At 24.5% G+C, this 13,085-nt stretch overlaps 1 protein-coding gene across 1 annotated transcript in view; it reads right to left on the bottom strand.

The window, feature by feature from the left end:
- Window positions 1-13,085, bottom strand: part of LOC122856438 — a 65,676-nt gene that overhangs the window by 36,068 nt on the left and 16,523 nt on the right. Inside the window, exon 4 of the mRNA XM_044158115.1 lies at window positions 12,425-12,485. The gene's annotated coding sequence lies outside the window, so the exon portion shown is untranslated. The remainder of the gene's footprint in view (window positions 1-12,424; window positions 12,486-13,085) is intronic.

A 13,085-nucleotide genomic window follows, 5' to 3' on the forward strand; every position in this document is an offset into this window, starting at 1 on the left:
GATTACTCATGTATTTTCGTATTACAAAATTAAATTTTTATTCAATAGGTGGACTTTTTTCAATTGATTTACCACTTTTATTATCAGTGAGTTAAAAAAAACAATTAAATTATTTTATAAATTTATTTATTTTATTTTTATTTTTTTAGATGATTGGAGCAATGACAACGTTACTGATAATTTTGCTTGCAAATTAAATAAAAATAACCGCAATGATAAATTTTTATTATGTCAATAAAAATATAAATCAACAAATTTTTATTAAAAGAAAAATCAGTTTTTCTCTTTCATTTTTTTTTTTTTTTTATTTAAATAGTTTTAAGCAAACACAAGCTAGGCTATCATTGTATTTCGAAATTTAAGGGTTCAGAATATACAATAAAGGGTTTTATAAAATTTTTGGGGTAGGAGGCATACCGATATGGGTGGATCAGTACTAAAAATTAAGAATAGACGCAGTGAGAAATGAGAATCATCACAAAGTCGATCACCAGGCGGGTTCAATCTATTGTTATTTATGTAATAAAAACCAGAGAGACGTCTCACAACCATTTAACAAATACACATATCTCTCTGTACATATACTCAAACAAAAAAAAATAACCCTATACATATATTTGACGATTATTTATATTGGAAAGATCGTTACAAGCACGTGCAGAAATTGAATATACTATAAAAAAAAACTTTTTTGAAGGACTGAAAAATTTTATTTTCAATTTTCAATCAGTCGATATTTTTTACACGATTACTCTCTGGCTATACAGTGATGTATACTTATTAATTTTGCACGCTAAAAATCATATATTAAAAATTATTTATATTATATAAAATCAAGAATTAAAAAAAATAATAATAATTTTAGAAATAATAAAATTGTCAATAGTGATAAACATGTCATGAAAATTGAGATAGTTTAAAAAAAATTTATAGGCGTTAACTTGGGATATATTTATCGATGACAATTTGAACGGTTTTACTCTTTTATCATTATTTCTGTCTTTGTATTATTGAACATATTAAATTTTGATATATACAACCTTTGGATAATTTTTACCTTAGAACTTTTCATTGTCGCGTTATTTCTAAACCGTTGAGTTTAAGGCTCACTGACGATTCTTCTTCCCTGCTATTTTTTTTTTCTTTCTTTTATAATTTTTTTTTTGCTTCATTTTTTTTTCTATATATATATCTATACACTACTATATATCGTCACTCCTGTCTTGCCCGCTTGTGTAATGAGCCGTACTAGATGCATCATGATGAAAAAAAAATCCGTACCCATCATAACTTTCTTTTTTTTTTTCATATCGTTCTATCCCATGCTTTTTGTTTTTTTTTTTTATGATAGCACCTTCCACCAGAAATCCACAGGAAGACAATTATTTTATTTTTTTTTTTTACTCTAAGACTCATCTTGCATTTGAAATTTTTCACAGATATTTTTTTTTTTTCATGTAACCCCATTGTTTGCTAAAATTTCTAAGGCGAGAATTTTTTCATACTATCCTTGTAACAATATATTTTTTTTTTTCTGAATAATTTTACATAAAAAAAAAGAACACAAATTTTTGTCTCCCCACAAATTTTTTTTTCAAATATTTTCATTAGTCTTTGTCACAACAAATATTTTAGTCACTAACGATGCAACTTGTCAGCAAAATCTATTTATTTATTTATTTATTTTGCTTTTTATTCTATATACTCGAGAATTTTTTATTTAAACTTTTGTATTGTTAAATTACATGATGAAGAATTAATTAAAAAGAAAATAAATAAAACAAATAAAATTGAGTATTTTATTTGCAGTTTATATTTATATGCATGAAAAGATTTGTCATGCTGATAATAAATATTCATTTATATTTACTCAGTGATTTATATCAATTTATTGCACATGTGTTTTTACCCATTACCAACGATTATTACAAAAGGGGTATACAATATATATACATAGCAAAACTTGGATAAGAGAATTTATTTCAATGTAAAATATTTGAGGGTAGTTTTCAAAACAAAACAGATCAAAACTTTGAGTATTTATTTAATGAAAAAAAAAAAAAAAACTTGCATATTTATACACACCCTGAGAGAAACTTTAACCCTGAAATTTATTTATTTATTTTTTTATTAAAATCCATTTGTTTATAAATTAAAAAAAACTATTGTTTTTTTTTTTTATTGATATTGTGCTTGTTAAGCGTAAAGCCACAGGGGGCAGGTGATATATTTAGATGTATTATAATTTTGATTCACATGGCTATTATTATTATTATTTATTTATTTTTTCAACTTCACCCCCATTTTAATTGCAGTTTCTAAAATTATTATCAATGAATAAAATCTCTAGCACGTGTTTTATTTCCGGTTTTGTTAATTAATTACAAATCGCGTCATTGACAGGGTAAATTTTTGGTGTATACATTAACATTATTTCAAAACCGTTAAACTTTGACCATTGAAAAAAATACACCAGCATACAAATACACCATACACCATGCATTGTGATTTTTAGATCAGATTATTTTCTAATTCGACAGTTGGTCCACATGTTGTCTAATTTAATTTTAATTTTTTTTTTTTTTTCAATATCATTTTCCAAGTTTAATAAATAAATTTATATCTGATTTTATTATTTTCTTATAATGTATTTTTAATAACGTTATAGATAATTATGTCAACGTACGTGTTTAAAAATTTTTTTTTTTTATCTATATACCTAATTATATTTTTTATGACGAATAAGGAAATAAAAAAAAAAAAAAAAATATTAAGATAGATAGATTTTGTGATTTTAAAAGTTTATAAATCAATGTTCAATATTAACTGTTAAAGTGTTAATCCAATTTGTATCTTTAAGTACCGTGTGATTGTATCGAATTTGATTTGAGAAAAAATTTTTGTTTTCATCTTGGTAATTCTCTTCAATATCTTTTGCCACTTAAATCCCTTAACTTTATATATGTGTCAAAAAAATAAATAAATAAAGTGTTATAATAAAAAAAATAAAAAATAAAAGAGGCACAAGACATGAGGGTTAACGGGAAAATTTAGAGAAATAATAAAATATCTATATACCTGCAGACGTTAGAAAAAAATCAATTGAAGAATATATACATGATCAAAATCGCTGGGCGTGGCGGTGTTAATGTTTCAATTGGCCCCTGGCAATTTTTTTTAACTCTAACCCTTTCTTTTTTTTTTTTTTTTAATATTATTTACTGTATTACACTTTTAACTTTATAAGAGTGTCTTTGATGACACTTCAAACGATAAACCAAAATTTTACTTTGAAGAATTTAAAAGAGAAAAAAAAAATAAATATAAAATATGTATTAGTAGAAAATAATATAAGCTATTTATAAAAATATATGATTTTATAAATAAAATATTTTCACACGAGGAAAAAAAAAAAAAAAATTGATTCATGATTGATAAAATTATCCACTATATTTTCTAATTTATATTTAGACATTTTCTGAGGGTGTGAGTTAACGTTATGATGATATAATCTTACACAAATGGAAAATCGATTAACATCGCTAGAATGACCAGGCAAAATTTTTCCAAAACTAAAGGGGTTGTTATATATATTTTTAACGTTATTTTAAAAAAACACATACAGTTATATATTTGTTATTTTTTTTTTTCTACAAAATCATTGTATTTTTTGTCACCATTTTTTTTTTTTTTTGACAATGCTGGGAATATATATAGAACTGTCGGTGCAAATTGAACAAGAGATGGTTTTATTTTTCTTTTGATATAAAAAAAAAAAAGATACAAGTATTAAAAAAAAAAGAAAAATAAAATCGTCATGTCATTTTGGTAAAATAAAATTTAACCCTCTTTCTTGTCACTATTTTTATATATTAACAAATTTTTTTTTTAATTTCTTTTCTTTTTTTTTAGCCCCAATGTGTGTGTATATGTGGCTGATCACACCTGACGATATATAAGATTTAATTCAATTCAGTTAAGGGGTTGAAACGGAAAATCGCTCGACTTCAATTTTTTTTTTTTACTATTGTTGCAAAATTTTTGGTATAGGTATATAAAAAAAAAGTCTCTCAGCATCGTTATTTTATTTTTATGTTATATATAATCAGAAATCATGGAACAACCCCTCTCAACAATACCTTCAGAAAGGATCAAATGAAAATTGTTTACTTCTACATTGGCCACAATTTACCAAGGAACCTCAAGGGAAACAAATAAAATATATAGAAAATAAAAATATAAAGTAAAAAAAGGGTTGATGAATAACAACACCACGCACGATCGTTTTGCGATATACATTATTTTGGTGTACTTTTGAGATTTTTATCAAGACTACATATTGGTTCATATATAGTATGTATATAGAAAAAATAAGTGTACACCAACTGGCACAAGGGGATTTATGGTAACCCTTTTATTTATTTATTTTTTTTTTCTTTTAAATTTCGTCATGACGCAGTGGATATTTCAAAAGAGGAACAAGTTTTGTGGTCGAGAGCCCTAATTATTTTTCTAAAGAAGAAGAAAAAAAAATCTATATATTTTATTATGAAAAAATAGTTTTAAAAATATAAGAAAAACAAAATTTATTTGATAAATTTCTATATATTAAAAAATTAATTTTCAATATTTTTTTAAATATAAAATATTTAAATTACACACATGTTCTTTTTCATTGTAATTTTTTTTTTTATTAACTATATACACATAAATTAAATTGAATTGAATTGGAGAATTAAATCATATGTCCAATCAAGCAACAAATGCTGACCACTGGTCACTTTGTTTGAAGAAAGAAAAAAGCCAAGAAAAGAGAACGAAAAAAAAAAAAAAAATTGATATTATTCAATAGAATATATGAAATAGAAGAAAAAAAAAAAAAAAAAAATTATAGCATATCCTTAGCAAAAGGGAAGTCTAATCATGATCGAATGAACAGCATAAAGAAACGGTTCATTTTACTAGCCACAAGGACCAGCCTTATGGGTTGTTAAAAAAAAAAAAAAAGGGTTGTCCTCATACTTTTATACATATTATGTAGATATTGTAAAATACTATTACATTATGGAGATTAACATCAACCCTTGAATAACATAGCTTTATTGTCGCGAGCCACGAGACCCGATGATGGGTGAACATTTATAGCAACACACATGCCAATGCATTTTTAAATATATAGTAAATACATCACGTCACATTATTCATGCATTAAAAAAAAAAAATAAAATAAAATAAATATATATAAAATACACTTCCTTAATCTCTAAACAAAATTGCTTTGACCAAAGAAAAAAAAAAAAAAAAAAGACCTCCCTCGTTGACAAGAACGACAACCCTAATTTTAAAAATAATAGAAAATAAATAAAATAAATATTAATAATAAAAGAATCATATATTATATACGCATATAATAATTTAATTTTTTTTTTTTTTTTTCATCTTGAATATACCAAAACATATATATACAAAGTACCACACGTGCTTGATGTTTGTCTCGTGTGGTTATTTTTTTTTAATTTTATAATTTAATTCAAGATGACATTTACCAAAATGCAAGGCACTCATGTCAACTTCATATGTCAACTCTTAAAATAATTCAAAAACATTTGCATTCTTTTGATTTTTTTTTTAAATGTATATGTATATATAAATAAATAAATATATTTATTGGACAGTTGTACTTTTCATATCCGTTATAAAAATAAATTTACAAAAAAATAAATCTATTTTTATATCAAAAAAATATTAATAAAATAAGTTGAAAAATTTTTTTATCACCTCAAAAATTAAATGTGTAAATTATCAAAAAGATAATGAACGTTGTTTTTTTTTTTATTGTTTCAATATGAAAAATTCAATAAGAATTCATCTCATTGTCAAAATATAGTTATTTATATGAGAAAATATTGTAGACAATATTTTTTGAAAATTGAGAAAGCTACATATGGATTTTGTAATTTATAATCAGCAGGAGATCTGTTGATGATTGTTCAATATTGTTAAGTGAGGGTGTTAAATAAAATACGTATATATATATAGTAAAACCGTGTGAAAATGTGATGAAAATAATATCCACCCTCTAACACCTGATGACAACTGCCAAATGTTTTCAAATAAAAATCCAAGGGTGGTCTTGACTATCTGCGGTGTGGTCCCATTAACCACTATAATACTTTTCTTTTTTCTTTTCATATTTTTTGCTTTACAAATTTAATACAATAGTACTGTTACAATTGATATCAAACTATTCACAATAAATTCATCAAATAAAATATAATAAAATTTAAAAATTACCAAATGAATTTTTTGATGTTTAGAAAAAGTCACATTGATAATATAACTATACCACATTATAATGGAATAAAAATTAAGATATCATTCAATTATTTTGAAAGAAAACTTGAACGAATATAAATGTCAATCAATAAATCATGTTTTAAAAATTTCAAATCAAATAAAAGTTCACAGTTCATCATTTTGACATACACTCATTTGTTTAAATACAACATTCAACAGTTGAATAAATAAAAATTTTAAAATACAAAAGTAAATATAACTATTAACAATTGAATATATATATCTATTCAAAAAAAAATGTTATATTTAAATAATTTTAAGGACTTTGCTGACAACTTTAATCCAGATTATAAGCAAATAAATAAATAAGAAAAAAAAAAAAAAGAAGAATAAGAAGAACAATATCAACAGTTGTATAAAATAAAATTTTGTCCATTGCATCAGAGATGTGGGAAATAAAAATTTAAAAAAAAAACGTACATATAAAACTGTCTCTCCCCAACTAACGAATAATAAAATACCCTCCCAATTACGATTTTTCTTTAGTTGGTCTTTAATCCTTCATTGAATAGTAGTTCAAATTGTCACCCATCAAGAAAGAAAAAAAAAATAATACATATAATAATTCTCCTTGAAAATATATATAACGAGCATCAACCAGCCTTGACGTCATTGTATTTATCTTTATATATTTTTCGATGAATTGAAAAATATTTATTAAATACATGTAAAGACTTGTGATATTGTAAATAAAAATAAATTTATGAGATACTTCATCGAGACATTAACAATCAGAAAAATATAGAAGAAAAAAAATAAAGTAAGTTTGTTATAATGTCCAGCCCTCAACTCCCCCAAAATCAACGTACTGTATAGAGGTCATCTAAAATATATATATTTATTTTTTCCTTCATAAAAGGTTACTAGGTCATGAATAACTCTGGTATCACAACGGGTGGTCAGACATCTTGAAAAAATAAAAATTTATACGAAAAAAAAAAAAAAAAAACGAAATTGTATATAAAGAGAAAAAACAAAATATATAAAAGATTGAATAATAAGGTTTGCTATTCGTAAAAATCAAGTTTTATATTGTCAATTTACAAGGTACATTCGTCACCGATGTATATGTATTTATTCGTTATTGTATATTTTATTAAAACGAAATATGGGCAAGATTGACATTTATAAGTGTCTATGATATTTTTTTATGTGTCTTTGTTAAGAATGTATTTCAGTGTTTTTCGTTATTTTTTTCTCCCTCCCCGTATAATTTTCAAGTCTCGATCAAATCTTTCTTGTCTAGGACACCTGGACTTGTTTCTTTTTTTTTTTTTTTTTTTTTTTTTTTTCTATAATAATTCCCCTCTTTGTATTTTTGCAGAGTATCGTTGTCGTTGTCGTCGTCGTCTTGTGGGAATCAAAGCAACAAAGTGCAATAGAGTATATATTATTTTCTAATTTTATATATTGTCTATAATAAATAAAATTATTAAGACTATTGTTTAGAAATAAAACCACAAAAAATATTATGTAAATGAAAAAAAAATAATATACAAATTTATTATTTTTTATTTTATATATTATTATTATGTTTTCAAGTGTGGATAAATTTTTTAAAACAATAAATATAATTTAATAATAATAATTATTATATAAACTATATGTTTTGTATTTTTTTTCTTTTCTATTTAAAAAATATTGATTAGAATTTATTAGGCACCTTAATGGTGAGAGAATTTCAAGCTTTGTCTTTTATTTTATCTATTTTTTTTTTTTGTCATTTTTCTGACTACAAATCAACACAGGTTTGTACCTTTTTACCCCAAAAGTGACATAAAATTTGAGGGAAAGTAAAAAAAATATCTAGCGTGGTCCGTGGAGAATTTTTTTTTTTTTTTTTTTTGCCTCATTATTAGAAATACTACATCTAGAGATAATTGAAATTTACGACCAAAAAAGAAAGAAAAAAAAAAAATTAAAAAGATTGAGGAGAGACATCCAGTTGAAAATTTTAAATTATTATTATTATATTTATTTTATTTCTTTTTCGTATATATGAAAAAAGAGGGATATATTTTTTTTCTGTTACTTTTAATCGTTGGTGGTGGTGACAATTTTTATATTAAAATTATTATTATTATTTTTTCAAAGTTGAATTATTAAAAAAAAAAAAAAAAAAATGACCAGTCATCGGAGAACGATTTAGAAAAAAAAAAAAAAAAATTCAATTGTATTTTTTAATCGACTTGGTGATGTGTCGTCTCTCGGGGATTTTTTTGGTGACTTCATCGAGTGTGTCAAACACGAAGATATTACACGTCAATTGAAATTTTTTTTTTTTATTTCATGTTTAACATGATTTTTTTATATGATTGTTATTTTTTTATTCAGTCAATTGCTCAGATGAATCGTTGAATATGTGATCTGAAATATGACACAGTATATTTACACTGATGACAGATGCATAATAATATTCATTCAGGTCAGCGAATTAATCCCAATGATTTTGCAACATTCAGAACATTACTATTGTTCGTGTGGTATCGCGTGTACACTTTAACCCTGCATACTAACTAAATTTTTTTTTTTTGTTACGTCTGTTTAATTTTCCAACTTCCCTTATTTTATTTTATTTTTTTTCTTTTTTTGGTCGCTCGTGCCACAACTGATCTACTCGAATGAATAATTCACCGGTCATACCGTATGTCGTCTTGATAAAAAAAAAAACCTCATTCATATATACTTTTTTTTTTTTTTATTGTTACTATCATTATTCATTATACAGTATATGATTAACTTACTAACTTTATCAAGTTTCAATAATACTGTTGTCTTCATGATAATAAAAAAAAAATAATAAATCGAAACTCATGATGACATGAAAAATAACAAAGAAAAAAAAATTTTAAATTAAAAAAAATATATTTTTTTTTTTTATCAAATAATATAAAGTATAAATTGATGTACTCGTTTTTTTTTTTTTTCTTTCAACAAATATTTTTTTATCATATCGAATTTCCACGAGTTTTAATCAAAATTTAAATTTAAAATATTTTTTTTTTTTTTTTTGAATTATTGTATATTTATTGAAATACATAAATTTATTTTTGATAAAAATATCAAATTCTCGATATCGATACGTATATGAATAATAAATTTTTTTTTAAAAATATCAATTTACTAAATTAATTGAAAATAAAAAATACTGAGTAAATTTAATTTCTATAGAAAAATAATTAAAAAAAAAAAAATTCAATAATTCAAAAATTATAAAACTTTATGGTTTGTATATCGCATCAGTACAACAGTCACCTTTTCATTGAATCAATAGTTCTATATAAATAAATGACAGTCAGTAATGGAAAAAAAAAAAATTTGAAAAAACACCTGGTACATCGACTCTATAAAAAATGATGCAAACAAAATATAGACTAATACCATAAGTACACCCAAATATACGTTCATAAAAAAAAAAAAATTTTAAATACAGATAAGGGTATCCCCTTGGCGCCCCGCTGGCATTATATGGCATTGCATTTCCTCCCCCTTGGGGGGCAATCACCCCGGAAGATAATGAGACCAACATGGATCAAAGACCTCATGCCATCAAAAAATCAAGAGATGATGACCCCGATGCATATTGCATACGATGAGCTTGACTCGAAAGGAAAAAAAAAATATATATAAATAAAATTCAATTCACAAGCGTAACGAAGCCGATCGACATTGCACCCTCGCACAAATACAGTAAGCTATACATATATATATGTGCATGCGTTAATGTGTATCAAACTGCAGACATTGAGTCTACAGGATAAACGAAATAAATAATAATATATATAAATAAAAGTGCAAGGGTGACATTATATAGCGAGAGGGTAAAAATCCTATATATATTTGGAATAGCCATCAGCACTGTTTCAATTGCATAAAGACTATCAACTAGGTATACATGCGCCAAAGAGCGAGAAAGGCCAGTTGACAATTTCCATGGATGTTCTCCCCTTTCATTCAGTGTTGCATTAGAAATGCCTATATGGAATATACCATGAATGTATAATTATTTGTAACCGCTGTGAGATACTATAGAAGTACCAGAGCAAGAGAGTAAGAGAAAAAAAAAAAAAAAAAAGGCAAGAGGGGGTTAAAGGGGATAAAGGCGTAACGAGGGGTCATGCTCTGTTAACGCGGGTGTTTTTCACCCCTGCAAAGAGGTAAATTGAACCAGACGTCAAAAGCTCCAATATAAAGGTACAGTATATATATATACTGATGCAAAATATACCTTATCCGGCTGCTGGACTTAATTTATATACTGGAATAATAATTATTGTCGTTATAATGATCTATCAGTATATATCCGCGGGTGGTGCTTCAATATATATCCATCTTAAAATTCATTAAAATATATATATTATAATAATAATAATATATTTTAATTTTATGACAGTGATGGTGCGACTATATATATATATATATACGGTCTATGAGTCTAATAATGATGAGCATAATAAAACTGTATGTTTTCAATTAAAAAAAAAAAAAATAATAAAAAAAAACTAACCCTATAGTTTTGGATAGGTCAAGAATATTTTTTATATAATATTAAATTGTTTTTTTATTTTCTACAGAATTAATATATGTATAATTTTTTTTTTTTTTCTATGGGGAGTCAAGTGAAGAAGAACTAATTGAATATTAGATTGATAACAATCTTATAATGCAACTGGATGTTTTCTTTTAATATATTTATATTTATACAATGCAAGAAAATAATACAACACGTGTACTGCACATATAAAGATAATAAATAAATGCATTTTTTATTTTTGAATATCAGTCTTAAGGGGGTTGATTTATCAGTGATCAAAAGACGCTGGTGGTATATATACATGCAGTGTATATGTATAATTAAACTAAACGACAGGTTTACTTTAGTTTGACTGTTATTATTCATGAATTTTATATATATATATTATTTATTTATATTTTTAGATGAAATAATATAAGTTGAAAATTTTGTAAGCGTAAAATTATGCGTATAGGTTTTACGGTTGCGCACGAATGACAGCAGGAGTCAGACTGGACATTGGTCACGCCTTTTGCCAGCTGACTTGAAGTACGCGTGCTGTGGATTTTATATATGTATTTTTTATTAATTTTTTTATTTTATTTAAGCCGTTGATTTTCTTGGCACAGTGCACCCCCAATACTATATGCACTGCATGCATTGCAAAAGTCGTTATACTGATATATATATTTTTTTTTTATTTTCACATGATACCCTACATCATCATCATCATCATAACGGTATACATATATTTATTATTAATTTTCATTATCTATATTTATGTTATGTTTGTATTTCCATATTTAATTTAATTTTATGACTTTATTTTATTTATTTTTTAATATTATATGAGATATGATATCTTCCGGACAGAAGGAGGAAGTTGTATGATTTTGTCTGGTATATATATATACACAAACTTGACGACATGACAAACCAAATGAAACAGCAGACGTTTTTGACATGAACTGGGTGTATGTTAGTTTTGTACAAGCTATTAAATTCAAGACAGATACATTATTTGAGAAAGGTCGACAATCTAAGATGTAAAATTATCTGCACTGCAATTTTATTATTGTCATCTTGTGCATTTGTAAGAGAAAAAAAAACTAAAAAATATATATGTATATATATATATATTTAGACGAATGAGAGAGAAAGTTATGTTTGAAGAAAATTGTGGATCGTCGTTGTAATGGGCAACACTTTATTTGCCGTCATCACAACTTTTCAAAATGCTAATTGGCGAGAATGATATATTATATTGTTAATTTAATAAACAAGCAAAATTTTAAATTAGATCAAATAAAATGAAAAAGTGGAGTAAAAAAAATAGACCGTCATATGGCAATAAATTTTAAAAAATAAAAAATTTTTTTTTTTCAATTATTAAATTATTGATTGAAGACAATCAGTGTGATGAAAAAAAAGAGCTAATTAACCATCACACGCAAGTTTAAATGACCTAAAAATTTGACATAAATATTTTTAACAATAAAAAAAAAATTTTATAATCTAAAAAAATAGATAAAAAATTATTAATATGAGACTTACCCTCTCAGCAGTTGATAATAGAAATTCTCAATTGATGCCATTGACTTGTCTCATTGAAATTCTGCAACAATAATTGAGAGAAAAAAATTAGTATTGTACATAATCCTTGAAAAAAAAAGCTCAGCTCTTAAGAGTAAATATTAAAGTAAATATTTTAACTATAATACTAAATTTCATTATTTTATTTTATATAAAAAAATTAAGCTCGCAATAAACTTAAATATCTAAAAAAAAAAAAAAACTATACACAGAATAATAATAATCAAAAATAAATAATATAATAAAAGCTTGATTTACAAAAAAAAAAAATAAGGTAAAATAAGTATATAAATAATTTTTTTATATTAAACCAACAAAGCACATAACAGAAAAAAAAAAAGATATATTCAATAAATAAATGGGTAATTTTTAACCCTCCTTCCTCCCTCTGTCTTTGCTATATTTATACGGTTGATAAAAAAAGGCATATGTATTTTATTTTTTACTTTATTGACTCTTATCCCTTTATGATTTTTTTTTTCTTTGTCATGAATTTATTCCCGTTATAGCGTCATAAATATCAGATAGTCAGTATCATCTTGTTAGGATTATTGTCCAATGTCCTGTATTTCATCTTCACCTTCAATATAATACTCTGTTTTCTTTACTATTTTTCATTTTC

The sequence above is a fragment of the Aphidius gifuensis genome, linkage group LG1, assembly GCF_014905175.1.
Source record: "Aphidius gifuensis isolate YNYX2018 linkage group LG1, ASM1490517v1, whole genome shotgun sequence".
In the NCBI taxonomy this organism is placed as follows: Eukaryota; Metazoa; Arthropoda; class Insecta; order Hymenoptera; family Braconidae; genus Aphidius; species Aphidius gifuensis.